The following is a 14,621-nucleotide window of genomic DNA, read 5'->3' as shown; positions in this document are numbered from 1 at the left end:
TGCATGGAGAGAGATCTCTCTATTGGAGCCTCCCCCCACACTAGCTTTTGCCCGCGGCTACGCCCGCGTGGAATTCGGTTATCGCGCGCTGTTCCTTCGGAAACTGCATTTTTCCGGGATAAAAAGTAGCCTAATGTTACTCTCTGGCCCATAAACTATCTCTATGCCTAAAATCACGTCGATCCATCGCTTTGTTTCGATGTAAAAGACGGACAAACATACAAACACACAAACATACGAACACACACACTTTCGCATTTATAATGCAGGGCCGTATCTTTGGAATTATAATAATAAGCAGACGCAATGCAATTCTTACAGTATAATGTATTAGTACCTGGGCGACCGAGCTTTGTTCGCGCTAAAACTCGATAATAAGCGTTTCCCAGAGATAAAGACCAACTAAATCGATTTGTATCCATGAAAACCCCCACATACCAAATTTCATCGAAATCGTTGGAGCCGTTTCTGAGATTTTCTGAGATCTTGTTCTAGCAGTCATAATCTAATTTAATACCTTTAAATGAGCAATTATTGTATATATATATATATAAATATATAAGGTATTAGATTAGATTATGGCTACTAGAACAAGAAAGATTTGTCTGTAGAAGCAACGTGTTGCTTATTATAAATAACGTTTTTTATTTTGAAATTGGTAAGCCCCCAGTGATTTGGTTTTATTCAACAACACGAGTAGTAAAAGTGACTTTTTAAGTATTTTTGCCATTCTTACTTAAACGACCTTTTCATTCACTTGGTGACCTAATCCAGAAAGTGCTTACCAAGTAATTTTGAGACAATTATTATTAAGTAACATTGCCTCAACGTTATAATTCCTGGCAGCGTTGCCATTGATAAATTTTGTTTTAAACAATATTTACATTAAGAAGGCACTGTTAAGCTTTTACGCGTCTAAATTAGTCGAATCAACAACGAAATAATGATAATGTTCTAACACGAAACTCGGTGCCATTTCGGGAACCCTACGGACACAATAAAAAGGAAAACTTTCCTAAAACTTCGAGAACATTCGACGAAATCTTTGAAGAGACATGAAAGAGAAATATACTATAGAACAAGTGAAAAAGAGACAGAGGAACCAAATGTCGAGACCCGTTCCGTACACGTGACGCTTTTTTCTTTGAATTGCCGTTGATTGTCTTAAGTCGAAATTAATTGGGTTTTACTCGGAAATCAAGATTTTAGGGGACTCAGTTACAATGAAATTGTGAGTAGTTTTAGAGTGAGGACAATTAGTTTATCCTTCTCTCATAAAATTTCAGACAAATGTTTTAGTTTTAAATAGAAAAGTACACTATTAGTAGTAATAGTAGCAGTAGGAATACAAGTATGTTTTAGCAGTAAGTAGTAAGGTACCACTACCACAGACTCAGACATAGTTGATGCCAAAATTTACCTCAGATTAACATATACCTATATAATTTTGTACTAATTAGTACTATGCTTAATGCATTTAGGTTACTAAGTTCAGTAAATACACAAACACAGAGTGTCAATGAGAGGGAAAGAGAAAGATATAGAGACTTATGGTTGTACGAGTAGTAACAAGCAGTGTTGTATCTGTCCTCAACACAAATACTATCAATCATCCTTTCAGCTACAAATGTGATCAAACTTATTTATAGAATCGTCACCCTCACATGTTAACTTAGTCTACCCTTTATCAATTTTAATAAATATCTTAATCATAATAAACCGTAATGGGCGGTATAACTGCATTCACAATTGACCCCCATTGCCGCAATTGCGGAGATAGGATCTTTGATGGCCCGTTACTTGATTGACGTATCTAATTAATTAACCACGTCTAACTTGCGTAACCAAGTGTGTAGATTGTTGGTTAAGTTGCAGTGTCTTAAGTTTTACTAATTTGAACTTTATGATTTCTGTTTCCAAATGGTAGAAAAGCCAAGTAAAATCTTAAACTTCTATAACTTCGTAGTAGTTTGTAAAAAATAGGTAAAAGCAAAATGATCGTAGCGGATTTTTATTATACGGATTGGCGGCATGAAACAGTTCTGTTTCTGCCATCGCCGCCCACAAGATTACCTTGTTTTTACAAGTCTCAAAATAGTTCAAACTAATACAGCATTCCACAAAGACTCAAAGGATTCCTAAACAGAAACATGAAAGATTTATGCATCAGATCCTGCCCTGCTTGACCCCAGCTTTGAAGTTCCACGTTCAGTGAACCGAAAACATGTTCATATCGTGAGGGTAGAAAAAATACTAAAGCAAACCACGATTAAGAGGAAAAAAATATTTACAATTAAAATTCGTACGTTCTTCAGTAATAAAATCGATTTTATTTTTGTTAGCCATATTAATAATACACAATTATTTTACGCATTTTTCATGTTTTGGTTAGTTTGACTGAATCCTTATGTACAGGTTTTTCATTAGAATTTTAATCCAAAATGTATGAAGACGTCTTTGACGTTCAACATCAAACAATGTATGGAAAACTTGTCAACCTCAGTTAAATGTTCAGTCAATGTCTCTTTCCTTGAGCAGGAGTGTAAGAGTTCATGCAAATTCGCTATCGTGATGGGTTTTAGTGGACACCAAGAATTCTAACGCACTTGCAGTCGCAATCACCTTTACCATCTCTTACTACCACTATTTTATACCGTGTGACAGGTAGGTACAGTAATTTATACTAAAACAACCTTTTTAGGGTTCCGGAGCCAAAATGGCAAAAACGGAACCCTTATAGTTTCGCCATGCGGCTTTGCTCAGGGACTATCAATGGTGGAAAGCTGTTATTAAGCGGATATATATGTAAACTATGCCGACAAAATGGTACAATAAAAAATTCAAAAAAAAATTTTTTTAGCATACCTCCCATAGATGTAGTGGGGGTAATTTTTTTTTCTCATCCAACCCTATAGTGTGGGGTATTGTTGGATAGGTCTTTTAAAACCATTTTTTTAACCAAGGGGTTTGCTAAGACGATTTTTCGATTCAGTGATTTGTTTGCGAAATATTCAACTTGAAACTGCAAATTTTCATTAAAATCAAGCGTCCCGGCGGGTGGAAAATTTAAAAAAAAATCGGGATGGTAGTAAGTATATCAAACTTACGAGGAAAACTGTAACGGCTGTTTGCTTTAGAATTATTTGTAGTTTAAGAGCAGCCTAAGGTACAAAATATACCTAAAATTGGAAGATTCCGTATAAAATACGAAATCCTTAGAAAAAAATACTTAATTTTTTCGTAATGGCAACGGAATTCTATTTTGGGTGTGTCCATCACGCTTTTGGCCGATTTTTTTAAAAGTTTAGGCAACTGTTTAATTTAACATAGGTATATTCTGCGAAACTGAACTGAAAAGGCACGCTTCTTTGTTCTCATTTTTAAAACAATTTAGTTTGGACACGATTTCTACAAATTAAATCAAGTAAATTAAAACAAACCTTCTGCACCCCAGCGGCACTTTTGCGGCAGTGGCTAAATTTTCAAAGATATGTTGATCCGCGGAACAAGATGCTTTCCAAGAATATCGATTGTAAAAATGTTTTGAGCGTTTGTATGCTGAGAAAGCGCAAAATGTAATCGTGGGTCTTAAAAACTTTTATTATGAAACAGAGAAGGCAAAGAAAAAAGAGGGTCAAGTGGTGGTAAGTGTTCACATACATAGATACGCATTCATTAAAGTACGACGAGTGTATCGAACGCTACAGTGGAACATCATAACATAATGTGAATACAAAGAAACATATTATGTAATTAATGAATATACATTCGTATCATCATCATCACATATGCCAATAGTGCCAAAATCATTACCCTTCTGAATTAGGTTCATAGAGATACAATATTCACTGTGTCATAAATAATGTATAGTACCTGGGCGACCGCGCTCGTTAGTAAGCGTTTAAATAAGACCAAGCTAGATCGATTTGTCATCCCCAAAAACCCCTACATACCATTCATCGAAATCGTTGGAGCCGTTTCCGAGATCCCTGAAATATATTTTTATTTATATACAAAAAAGATTCAATCATCTTAGTGAATTTTAAACATCGGCATGTCTCGTAAAAACACTTCGTAACTAAATACCATTCGTATATGATAGTTTTCAAGAAAATGCGAACAAAAGGTGAATTGCGTACAATAGAAAAGAACCGGGCGCTAGATTTAAAATTTCCATACATTATGTAGACAAGGCTTGGACGGGACAGCGAGCTAAAATTCTCTTCCAATACGTCTTGAGATGTGCCTTGTAGTACAGCGACGAGAGAAATTAAATATAACTTCAATCGCAAATTTTATTTCTTTGATCCATGTTATTTTATGGCGGTACTGTAGCTCAGATTTGTGTACTTCGTAAGCACGTAACAAGAGGTCAACAGAAGGAATGACTTTCAGCTAAGTATATTTTATTTTTGATTTTTTTCGGACAGATCAAATGAAAGGATAATTCAGTGTTATAATTGAGAGGTTGTCAATGGTGTGAGTGAGTGAATGTCCGCGAGGGAGTTAGAGCAAATTTATAGAACAAATTAGCTCCAGCAGTCGGACGTAAAAAATAATAATAATTATTATTAGAAAGTTCAGAGCTATTTTTTTATAATAATTAACGTGAATTGACAATAAAATATTAAATAGAACCATCAATCAGTCTCCGTCCGTCATAAACCATCAGTCGGACTCACAGTAAAGATATTTTTTAGCTATGGAACGAGCTATGCTCGGGGTTTCTCTGAAGGATCCAATCCGCAACGAGGCTATCCGACACAGAACTAAGGTCATCGACATAGCTCAGAGAATTAGCAAGTTGAAGTGGCAGTGGGCTGGTCATATCTGTCGAAGAACTGACAACCGCTGGAGTAAACGAGTTCTTGAGTGGAGACCGCGTCTTGGCAAACGTAGTGTAGGGCGTCCTCCGGCCAGGTGGTGATGATTTGCGAAAGACTGCTGGTAGAATCTGAATGCATCTAGCCGAGGACAGGGCGCAATGGCACTCTTTGGGGGAAGCCTATGTCCAGCAGCAGTGGACTGCTATACTGATGATGATGATGATGATGATGATGATGATGATGATGATGATGATGATCAAAGGTCACAATGAAAAATGTAAGTACAATGGGTATTTAAGCTAATTAAGAGAGCGCGAAAAATATAAAGTACTAACATATCCGATGAAATACGATGGAAAATCATGATGCATTACATCTGTAACTCACTATTTTACAACAGCTAGCAGCTCTATTTGTGCCCCCAGCCTTACATCCGATAGTTCATCTTTCATGTGACTAAGTTTTATAGAGCCGGACCGGGGACGGTTTTTTACTGCTCGGGAAATAAAATATTTGCTTCTGTTCTGCAAGAAATATTACCTGCTTCAGTGAATAAACTATTATATTTATTTCCTTTTTTTGTTGCTGCCAAAGAAATATGGATTGAAATCGCTTTGACCTATTTGATTTAGTACAGGAGTAGCTGGTAAAGTGATTAGTTTAATTGATTCTTGTTGTTATTTAAAATATTGATTTTACGCCGGTAACTTCTTAGGCCTCTAGGTTGGTAACACATCTGCAATCCCCCTGGTGTTGCAGGTGTCTATGGGCGGTAGTGATCTCTTACCATTTACTTGCTCGTTTTCCATCCAGTCGAATAAAAAAAAAACACGAACAAAATAATTTAACTTGTGCCTAAAACCATGTGAAAATATAAATAAATAAAACATTGTAATGGTTTTGGCTAGTAAATAAGAACTTCGTGGATTTAATTAAATACCCTAAATTGTAAGCTAGATAAACTTTTGGGTCGAGTTCAAAGTTGGTACAGAAAGCTTAGTGAGTGTGCTAGTAATTCTAGGACTAATAATTATTCAGAATCACGTCGCTATAGACTAAGTTTGCAGTGGAACGACTAGTGCGTGAATTAGAGAGACGTACGATACACTTTGTAAGGATTTGCTCACAACAGATCTCCGCTAAGCTTCATATATGCATTGTTAAAAGCCCTAATAATACAAATTTTTATATTATTTATTAATATTTACACCACGAGGTTGTGCTAGCGGATACGGTCATCACTTATCAGTCCATCTTGTAGAAACCCTCTTAAGAGGCGCGGTTGCCATTTCAATCCTTTTTTAGGGTTCCGTAGCCAAAATGGCAAAAACGGAACCCTTATAGTTTCGCCATGTCTGTCTATCTGTCTGTCCGCGGCTTTGCTCAGGGACTATGAATGGTAAAAAGCTGTAATTTTGCACGAATATATGTGTAAACTATGCCGACAAAATGGTACAATAAAAATTCCAAAAAAATATAGTGTTTTTTTTTCTCATCCAACCTTATAGTGTGTGGTATCGTTGGATAGGTCTTTTAAAATCATTATGTGGTTGTTAAAACTATTTTTCGATTCACTTTAAAGTGCTAATTTTCATTAAAATCGAGCGTCCTCTAAATCTAAACCGGTGGGTAGAAAAATTTGAAAAAAATCAGGATGGTAGTAAGTATATCAAACTTACAAGGAAAACTATAACGGTTAAGTTTTCTTGAGAAGTAATAGTAGTTTAAGAGTAAATAGCAGCCTAAGGTATAAAATATACCTAAACTTGGAATATTCCGTACAAAATACGAAACCCTTAGTAAAATATTACTTATTTTTGTCGAAATGGCTACGGAACCCTATTTCGGGCGTGTCCGACACGCTCTTGGCCGGTTTTTTCTCGAACATTTATCGATTCTTCTAGAAATGTGGCTATTGATTTTGCTTTCTAAGAAGTAAAAATGTACACCTAGAACAAAACTATAAAGAAATCATCATCAATCACCAGAACGTTACGTTACGTTTGGTTTAAAAGATATTGGCATTCGACTTCAATAGATAGCTCGATAGGTAAGATTATATTTATGATTTTTTCGTTTCGAACACCGCGCTTAGTATAGACGCAAAAAAAATATCAAAAAATTGAACCGACTACAAAAAACCATGAAAATAATTTTCTACCAGTCTGAAGTCGGTCGGTGCCTTAGCACGAGCCAGCAGGAATGTACAACCGAATTACAACCGTAGAAATACAACCGAATTGATAACCTCCTTCTTTTTTGAAGTCGGTTAAAAAAGATTGTGACGTCACGTAATAATCTATCTATATAAATAAAAATGAATCCTTAAATGTGTTGCTAAGCGCAAAATTCTCATTTTGTTGTGTTCGTTATTGTCAGAAGGTTTTTATGGAAGAAAAACAACAACGGGGGCGAAGCCGCGGGCAACAGCTAGTGTATAAATAAAATAATGTTCTGAAGTTTTGTATTACCTTAGTTGCTGTTTGTCTAGTCTAGCTTTTGCGAGACGCAGGTATTCCTGATGAAAGTATATGCTAAGACCTGTCTGTCTTACACTAATTGTCAGGCACAGATCGTTGAAGTGAGTCGGAGCTAGTGATTTTCTACCCGACTGCCCGAAGGATGGTTATGTTTTTCGAGCGTATGTAGGAATCATCATCATCAGCCGGATACGTCCACTGCTGAACAAAGGCCTCCCCCTTAGAACGCCACAATGAACGACAACTCGCCACTTGCATCCACCGGTTTCCCGCAACTCTCACAATGTCGTGGAAGGCCTGCCAACGCTTCGTCTTCCGGTTCGTGGTCGCCACTTGAGGACTTTTCTCCCCCGACGGTTATCTGTTCTTCGAGCGATGTGGCCCGCCCATTGCCACTTCAACTGTATGTAGGAATGTATGTATCTAAACGGGTAGGAACGAATGTATCTAAACGACTGGATGAATGTTAAACATATGAGGTTATCATTGGGTTCGTCAAAACTGTCGCACTTCGACAGTATATGTACATAGGGTATGTAATATTTCAATTATATCCTTCTGCGAAAACAATATGGCGGAGGAATAAAAATAATAATTTTGTATTGTAACAATATGGATTTCAAATGAAAGCTTATAATTAGCCCATTCTAAATATAAATGGGTTATAATACTTTAAATCTACTATTTTCACAGAAATATCAAAAAAATATAAAATAAAACATTAAATTTAAAAAGTCAAAAACCCGACTGCCTCAAAAACTAAAAGGAAGAAAATAAGTCTAGTAGTCTAGAACTCCGTATTGTTGCTTAAACCCAAAATTGGTCAAGTTAAAAGAAAAATATTTTGTTTTCTATGTTTTCAATCTCTATATCTCGTAAAATGTATGGTCTCATTCGATTCAGCGCAAAAAAAAATACATAGAAAATGACACCTCAATCGCTTAGTTTGTAAAATTTGCATTTTCTTAAAGTTCCCCCTGTCCATACGGGGGTATGGGGGGGGTTATGAGAGTATGGGAGGGGGTAGGACCCCTAAATTTTGGTAGGACTCGGCACATCCTCATTTCTAGTGCCAAGATAGTTGTAAAACAGTTTCATTGGGTACATTATTTTGCCACCAAAATATGCTATTTTTCCTGTAGTACAACGGGAAACAGCACGCACGTACGCATTGCCGTCTAGTTCTAATTTTCTTAATTTTAAGGGAAACGCTCTTTTTACTACCCATTCTGCTCAATCTTCAAGTAGCCGTATAAAATATTGTACCTATGACACTTTTTAATATATATAACATTAAACCTAGTTTCTTTCTCAGTCTAAACATAACCTAACGTTCGCAGTTCTCAGTTCTCAGTGATTTACCGCGAAGCCGGCACTGCGCTTATCTTGTTTTAGTTTCCACGCTAACGTAATCTACTCTAGTCTGCTCCCGAGTATGATGAAAACGAGAAGAAAAATGAATAAGAAAGGTCAAAACTCATTCAATCAATTTTATCCTCGTGAGTCCTCGCGTACTTTATAAAGAACAAATTAACACTAAGGATAACGGCAGGGTGTACATTAGCCCATATATGCCCAGAACTATTTTTGGTCTCCGATTTCTTCTTAAACACAGACGTCACAAATAAGCAATTTCTTTTGCAAAATCGCGCGTTAGCTGATACCTATTTTTCGGGACAAAAACGACCCACTGGGCATATATAGGTTAAAAAGCACAAATTGTTCATTGAATAAAGAATTTTAATAATGTTGAAATAAGGTCTTCTTGAGTACCTACTACATCTGTTAAAAAAACGTGGGACTGCAGTAATTAAATTTAATAATTTTCCCCGTTGTTAAAGTCTAATATTATGAACCCGGAATTTCTTTAAACCTTTCCTTGGTGTGCTACATTTAAACCTGCATGAACTACATTGAAATGTCGCTCAAAAGCCGCTCTTTTTTTGCACACGAAATAGAAAAAACAAAAGGAGATGCAGGTAATGCTGTCAAGCGCGTACACACTTTGAAATCTTGGTAAATACTACGAGTAGTCATAGCTTCTATTCGATCTATTCCAAAAAGTAATAACTTCTGAACCGTTACCATAATAAGAAGTTTTCGGCAACGGTACATCGCTGAGTCTAGCTTACAGGTACTAACGTTATTTAAATGTAAACAGTACAAAATAATGTCCTGAGGCCGTATTGTCCAACTCGTTGACGTTCGCAATCGCATTCACCATCTCTTTCTACCATCATCTTATGCCGTGTGACAGAGAGAAGTGGTGAAAACGATTGTGATTCTAAGCGTGTTAGACAATAAGGCATCTGCTTCATAGCAAGAAGCAGGAGGAAGATAATTGACAGCTGTTTATAAAAAAATGTAGCATCACCCGATTTGAGCGTCATAAAATTTGGCCCACTCTACATACAAAATTACCAATTACTGCATACAATTGAGGGCCAGATTTTTTGCCGCTCAGTATTTTATTTACGTCCCTAAAACCTATCATCCAACTGACACATACCAAATTTCAAGTCAATTCGACCATTTGACTACACTAGAAGTGGATCAAATTTAACTTCCATGCTTTGTTTCACACACATACCTACTACATGGCAAGCTAAATAAAAGCTTGTAAAAATAACGTCTCGATTTCAAATACCAGTCACGCACCATTCCTAAGGATTATCCGGCCTAGGTAATGCCTCATTTAGATACATTCTGTGCAAAGGTTAATGACATTTCCTTTGTGGTTTTAATGATGTGGCGGGATACTATGGCACTTAGGTACGGCTGAAAAGGACGTCTGGAATTACTCTTCGGTCGGCTTAATGACACTAATGGCTGCGAAGAGATTCTAGACTTGACTGTTATTTTATTACCTTCTAAGTAGAAAGCTTTAAGCAATCTCACGTTTTGGTCTTTTCTTTACCTATTTCGCAGTGTTGCCAGTGACTGATACTAAAAGAACTTCTAACAAGAAGCAGCTCAGAAAGTAACTTATTTTTATGTATGTAGAAAACAAAACGACTTAAGCTACAGTGAGTCAGTGAGATATTATTATCCTCTTACAATAGCACTCTAAGCATAGTTACTAGTAAGCTTTATATGGCATGTTCTTGTACTGTTACATTTGGTACCAATAGCCTACGCTAGTTTTGTCCATGCTCCTGAACATATGCCCAAAGCAAACAATCCAAATACACGTGCCATTTGCTAGCGTATTCTCTGCTAAATAATTAATAATTCTTTTTCCGTTTTATTTTCTTCAAAGCATGTGGTTTCTACCCCACAAAGCATTCTTGAAAAATTGCATACGCACGCACCTTCTGTGAACGACAGATCAATAGTAACATGTTCATTAAGTAAACGCGTAGAAGGTAAATGCGAGTAGAAAGCTATAATACATATCTTTTTAGAACAAGAAGTGACAAATTTGAAGATGTAAGTATGTACAGCACGTTGACTCCCTTTTCACGTTTACTACCTGTAAAATTGAACCTGAAAGGTTCTGAACGATTTGATTTGGACTGAAAGCTGTATAAACGATGACCTTGTTATGTAGCCGTTGTGATTAGAGACCGACGATTAATATAATGATATCTTCACGTCAATAACCTTACATACTCGTACTAGGTAATAATACAAAGCAGCCATGGCTACTTTTAAAATCGACTATTCACTTTATGCTACCGTAAACTTTCCTCAATAAAAGCAAACTCTAGCGTTGCTCTTTTGCAGTCATTAAATTTTAACTTCACTTTACATTTACATTTCGGGGCAGAATCAATAGCACGTATTTATTTTCCATTCAGAACATCAACATTCATTCTGATTGACTTCGATTCCGCTGTCCATATTTCCGGGCATTCGGAGATACGGGTAAGCTGTATAAATTGAGTGTCGGTGTGGTTCGCCGGACCAATGTGGCGATGGTACAAAATGGCAAACGTTATGGTAAAGTTTTTTCACAGTCATTATTAGTAAGTTTTTTACTACGAGAACATCAGTTTAGATTTTTCATCGTAACTACGTGTTCCCGCTGGTGAACGATTGATAATTATAATAAATCTTTTTAGTTCTTACGCAAGTGGAAATAGGTCGCTATATAAAATAGCTCCATCTTTATTCATACTTCAAGAAAAATTTCATTTTAAATAATATAATCTAGAATTTATTTAAACTTTCGATCATTACATTGAGTATGTTATGTATGTTACCACTGAAAGCGCTTAAGCAAAACAACTTTAAAAACAAAACACTCCTTCGTAGAGCAGGAATCGTAAACCTTTTCAAAGGTTCGTATTTAAAATTTAAATTTACCTACTCTTGGCCCGATTTTAAATCCAGTCACGTTTGACCCTTACACTTGTTTATATTCTTTGTCCGGGCGCAATGCCCGGTTTTACACATGATTTGCTTGAAGGATCGGCCTGGCTGTAAGGGCGGGAAATTCCAAATTGATGTTTTTAGTTTTATTACGTATTCAGGGTTTACGATTTAATATAAAGCGAAGGTTACTATGACTTTAAATAGATACGTCTAGCTGAAAAATAACATGTTTTTTTTTTAGAACAAAGGGGAAGACAAGTAAATAATTCGAGTCACCTCATTGGAAATGAGAAAAGATCACAGACTTCTAAATAAAGCTACTACAGAGTCTTAGTAACTTAACTCATTAAGAAAAGCAGGTTTGTGTATAGTTACTCGTATTTTGTGTATCTTAATAAAATGATGTCCCGGTAGAATTCCGTAACGCTGGGACCCCAGACAAATCACCGCCATTTTTCATGTAATACCTAGTTGGTTTCAGCTAATCCGTACAAATTGGATGAACTAGAATTAGTGGAGCCGATAAGGGTTGGATGGAAAGAAATTGATGTAGTCGAACCCAGTAGCTAAGTAGCATTAGATTAAATGTGAAGTTTAATCCTTGCTTGCTTTTTATCGGTCTACCTAAAAGTGAGCACGCTGAAATAGTGCTGAATAATGTAACATTAAAACAACATTTTAAACATTTTTTTATGTTATTTTGGTTGACTTCTTTTTTTTGTTAATTAATGTAGGTACATAATGATTTCCAAAAATTTCAAGGAAGTATTATTATCACTTTCTACCTCTAGGTGGTAAAATTTTATACGCAAGATTTTATTATTGTACCACTGACACCGGGACGACTGAAACTAAATAAACGCTCGGATCGCTCGGACAACATAGAAAAGTTGCAAAACCCTTGACAGTGTCATTTCATAGTTTAATATTTCAAAAACGACTGAATTGATTTACTTAATTAAACTTCGATGCCAATAAAAAATCGCATCAAAATTAGTCCATCTTTTTGAGAGCTATGATGCCACACACATAGCATACCTACACACATAGCGGCCAAACTTATAACACCCCTCTTTTTGCGTCGGAGGTAAAAAAGGGAATCAATTATTTTTGTACACATTACAAAAATGAACCTATTCGGGCCACTAAATAAAAAACCTACCTATGTAATTTTTACCCGACTGCGAAGAAGGAGGGTTATTGTAAGTTTACATGTGTATTTTTAATTTTTTTGTCTTTTTCTGGGTTGCGCTTCATTCAGTAAATATTAACTTTATAATCTTTGTCTGTCTGTCCATTCTTGCATCAGCCTACTTAATGAGTTAGGTACTAATTAAAGTCTCAAGATCTAGTTTCCGCTTGGCTGTGTCACCAGACGCCGACTAAGTGTACCAAATGCAAAAGTGTAGATTATGTCCAACTGTCTCAACTTAATACTTGTCATTTACTTTTACGATAACGACCGTCTTTACCCAAATATAAGATCGCACGCCTGTAGCACTTAGATTTAGAATTTCTTAATAAAGCAGCGAGCAAACCTCCGCACTTCCAAAGAATCAATCTTGCAGAATGACCCCCTTCCGCTTTCATCTTTTTTTCATTAAGCCTGGATTCCAGTGATTTCGCCAAGTCCGCTATCTGAGGAGCACGGAACACTAGAGGTTGCCGACTGCCATTTCAATGTTCGATTTTAAGTAACAGAAATAAAACGTAATAAAATGGTCTGAAAAGCTGTCTAATATTAGTGAAGTAGATGGATATTATGTTTGGCAAATCTTCTCAATGTGACTAGTTAGGTACCGTACCGTAGGTACGAAACAAAACTACCAAAAAAGTCGCAAATTTATGTTAATTTTATTAGCATAAGGTGCTTTTTAAACGTGACGGACAGAACAGATTGTATTATTCTCAAGATTATTGAAGTCCTAATTAGTAAGTTATTTGTTGTTAAATATTAAAACCACTTCAGGCTTTTTCAATTACAAGTCTTTGTCTTCTTTAAAAACAAGTCTAGAAGTTTTTTTTTTGATTTAGAACTTTATCGATAAATTGAATTGAAAGGTGTGTACGGGCGGACTCTACTCAGACATAACGAATCGGGCTGGATCAACAGTTTAGTCCGCATTTTCTAGTTAACGTTATTAAGTTGTACACTGTTTTAAGAGGCTTTTCCGTTTTAAGATAGTAGATACAAGAAGAAGAAAAAAATATTGAGACTGAAAAACCGGCACTGACAGCATTGTTAGGACTAATCAATTACTTTAACCTAAACAGTGCGCGGATCGGCAAGCGCAGCGTAGGACGTCCAACAACCAAAAAGTGTGGGATGGCTACACATAATAGATATTATCAAACCCGGCCAACGGAACTGGGGTAGACTTGTTCTTTTTTTGTTTTTTACGTAACTTTGGTCTCCATGTGGTAGTTACTCGATGACATAAATAAACTTGCAATCAGATCTACTTTATCATGTAATCAATGCGCAGTTATTTTCCTATTAATAAACTTTCGACGGTATATCAAGCGAATTAGTCCAACTATTGCGGTACTCGCATGTAAGTATTACTTATATTATATGAGTCATATTCATAATATACATTATAACTTTGTAAGTATACAAGGTGTTAATTAAATAACTAAAAACCAGAAAGTAGTTTGCTCAGAATCGAGAGTAGAATCGATTACATTATGTTTTAAATCAGGTTATGTTTTTGTTTTTAAATCCCTTTTTTGTTGTGCCCAGTCTAAAAGTTACGACTGCAACAGGCGCCAGTTAAATATTTTAGCGAGGTTGCAAATATGTATTACGATAATTTAATACCGGCCGGTTTGCTTTAATTGTGTGATTTTCTTCTAAAAACGTCAAAGCGCAACTGACAAAAACAAATCATGAGTGTAGAGTTAGAAATTAAGTAGAATTACTGACTTAGCAAAACACACAATATCTTTTAAAATAATGAAGATATACAAAAATAAATAAAAAGTAGCCTATGCCATT

The sequence above is a fragment of the Choristoneura fumiferana genome, chromosome 12 (genome assembly GCF_025370935.1).
Source record: "Choristoneura fumiferana chromosome 12, NRCan_CFum_1, whole genome shotgun sequence".
Lineage (NCBI taxonomy): Eukaryota > Metazoa > Arthropoda > Insecta > Lepidoptera > Tortricidae > Choristoneura > Choristoneura fumiferana.
The sequence above is the reverse complement of the archived record's forward strand: the minus strand, read 5'-3'. Positions refer to the sequence as shown.